This window comes from Penaeus chinensis, chromosome 22 (genome assembly GCF_019202785.1).
Source record: "Penaeus chinensis breed Huanghai No. 1 chromosome 22, ASM1920278v2, whole genome shotgun sequence".
In the NCBI taxonomy this organism is placed as follows: Eukaryota; Metazoa; Arthropoda; class Malacostraca; order Decapoda; family Penaeidae; genus Penaeus; species Penaeus chinensis.
This window is the reverse complement of record NC_061840.1, coordinates 23095388-23098886: the sequence shown is the minus strand read 5'-3', so window position 1 is coordinate 23098886 and position 3499 is coordinate 23095388.

The window sequence follows — 3499 nt, the reverse complement described above, 5'->3', positions numbered from 1 at the left end:
ATGGTCCACTGTATCAAAATGCCTCTTGAAAGTCTACAAAGATATACATTTCTTTGCATTCCTACTGCCCTTACACTATTTTTTCTGAGCATAGATATAGCCATTCTTTTCCTTTTCTTTTCCTTGAGCCTATACTGGCCTCTTTCAACGTTCTCTTGGATCTCTCCTCTTATTCTTACCATTAACACTAAGTCTACCTATACGTCTGTTTATATATGTGTCTATTAATCTATCTGTCTAACTATCTATCTGCATATCTATCTATTTACATATTCTTCTGTCTATCTATCTATGTATCTATTCTCTATATATGTATCTATTTTTCTATCTAGATATCTATTTGATTATCTGTTTGCAAATATGTGTGTCTGTTTATTTATCTATCTATATGTATATTTATTTGTTTATCTATATACCTGTGTATCTATTTTCTATATCTCCTTTATAATCATATAGAATATTTTTTCTGTTGTATTACCATTATCTTATTCAATCTCTCTCTCTCTCTCTCTCTCTCTCTCTCTCTCTCTCTCTCTCTCTCTCTCTCTCTCTCTCTCTCTCTCTCTCTCTCTCTCTCTCTCTCCCGAACACCCTATTCAGTACATGTCATCCTGCGTAAAGGATAGGGAGTATTTGTATCGTAAAAGCGGCCGCTAAAATTACTGAAGGAATTTTCATTTGGCTTGATGGGTGGAAAACATGTCAGGGAAAGTGTATTGATTTTAAAACCTGCAAAACTGTAAGCACGCACACACACACATAAAAAGCTACACAGACATACACACAAACAAACACACGTGTATATATATATACACGCACCAATTCTCCCAAGCATACTGTGAACGTATGTGTGTGAATGTGTGAGTGTGTGTGTGTGTATATATATATATATATATATATATATATATATATATATATATATATATATATATATATATATATATATATATATATGTATATATATATATATATATATATATATATATATATATATATACATGTATATACATATATATGTGGATATATATACATATATATACATAAATATGTATATATATATATGAATTTATAAACATGTATAAATCTATCTATCTATCTATCTATCTATCTATCTATCTATCTATCTATCTATCTATCTATCTATTATTATTCTGTCATCCTTGTCTTTTCTTTTACAGGTTGCGATTCGCCTTAACCGCTACCACTTTTAAGCAATATGATTGAGTTGCTTAATTGCAGAAATAATTATAGATAATTACGGCTCATATAAGGTAAAAATAGGAAGAAAAAAAGGATGTATGCGGACAACTGAATAAAAAACGATGATAACAAAGTATTGACAGAACTAAGGGAAACATCAGTAAAAGATAAGAGCTAAGTAAGCGTTGAATATAAAAATTACAAACCAAAGGATGAAAGCTAAATGTGATAAAATAATAACAATAATAATACTAAAACATATGCTCACACACTAAGTCTTAACACACTTTAAAACTTAAAACAGAATCTGATGAAAAAGGGTAAAACAAATAAACAAATAATAGTAATAATAAAACTGGGAGGAGAGAGAAAGAGAGGAGGGGTGTAGACAGAGTGAGAGTGAGAAAGAAAGAGAGTGATAAAGTGAGAGAGAGAGAGTGGTGGGGGGAATGTATAGAGATTGGGAGAGTAAAAAAGATATATATATATATATATATATATATATATATATATACAGAGAGAGAGAGAGAGAGAGAGAGAGAGAGAGAGAGAGAGAGAGAGAGAGAGAGGGGGGGGGAGAGAGAGAGAGAGAGCGAGAGAGGAGAGAGACAGAGACAGAGAGAGAGAGAGAGAGAGACAGAAAGAAGAGGAAAAAAGCCACAGTCAGATATGAAACGATATTCCTTCATTTCTTACTGCAGCTGCTTTCCTTTTCATCTAAACATTATTGTGTTTGTCTTCCTATCTTGATAGATAGATATAAATCGATGGAGGGAGGGAGAGAAAGAGAAAGAGAAAGAGAGAGCGACGAAGAAGGGGGGGAGAGAGATAGAGAAAGAAGAAAAAAATAGAGTGAGAGAAGATATATATTCCGAGTTACTTCTAGTGTATGAAATGAGGACAGATTAATCTCAGAATTGAAAGACGTCCTCAATTAAACCTTTTAGTATTAATAACTCAAATACATCTCCATCCATCTGTCCTTCCACCCTCCACAACATCCCCATTGCTTGTTACAACACCCATAAGCAGGTTGCATAAGTTGAGAGAAGATAATGGAAGGCGAGAAGTTGGTACAGTATTACTGCTCGTGACGTAAGATTTACTGAATAACGCCTACGTAAGAATCTACAAGCAAATTCGCGGATGACGTAAGTGCTAAGTCAAGCTTCTTGGGTTCGATATCGTGTGGTTTCCTTCGTTCTCTTCCTCCTTCTTTTGTCTGTCTGTCTGTTTCTGTTTCTGTTTCTCTCTGTCTCTCTCACTCTCTCTCTCTCTCTCACTTACTCACTCACTGCGGGTGTTCCTTGCACACAGGGGTTAATTTAGAAGCAAATATAAACAGACACCCTGTCACACCAAAACTAAAACTAAATTATCTCTCATTATTATCATTATTATGATTCTCTCTCTCTCTCTCTCTCTCTCTCTCTCTCTCTCTCTCTCTCTCTCTCTCTCTCTCTCTCTCTCTCTCTCTCTCTCTCTTCTCTCTCTCTCTCCTCTCTCTCTTTCTCTCTCTCTATCTATCTATCTATCTATCGATCTATCGATCTATCTATCTGTCTGTCTGTCTATATGTCTGCCATCTATCTATTATCTATCTGTCCCTCTATTCCTCTATACATCTATATGCTTATCTCGCGAATGCGTGTGTGTTCCGAGTATTTAGGAAAATTGCAAACTGTTAAGATATTAGCATATTCTTTTATCACTTTCCAATATCTTTTGTGATTCCGTTGGGTATATTAATACGAAAAGGTGAAAGATATTCTCATGGGGAAATAGGGTGAAAGAGAGATAGATAAACATAGTTAGCTAGCTAGTGGACGGATAGTTGTCTAGACAGATAGGTCGACATATATTAGACAGGCAGACAAGTAGATGGATAGATTGATAGATAGGTTGGTAGGTAGAAGATTAGAGTTGGTGATAGTAATAAAAAGGAAGAGAGGGAGAGAGAGAGAGACAGAGACAGAGAGAGAGAGACAGAGAGAGAGAGAAAGAGAGGGAGAGAGAGAGAAAGAGAGAGAGAGAGGGAGAGAGAGAGAGAGAGAGAGAGCAGCAGCAGCACAAACAAAAGTGATAGATTTGTAATTGAAGTAAAATATGTAACTGATAGAGAGAGAGAAAGAGAGAGAGAGAGAGAGAGAGAGAGAGAGAGAGAGAGAGAGAGAGAGAGAGAGAATGAGAAGGAAAGAGAGGGGAGAGAGAGAGACAAACAAACGGACAGACAGAAAGGGAATTGACAGAGAGAAAGGGGAAGAAAAAGGAGGAAGAGAAAAGAGCGAGCGAGAGAGGG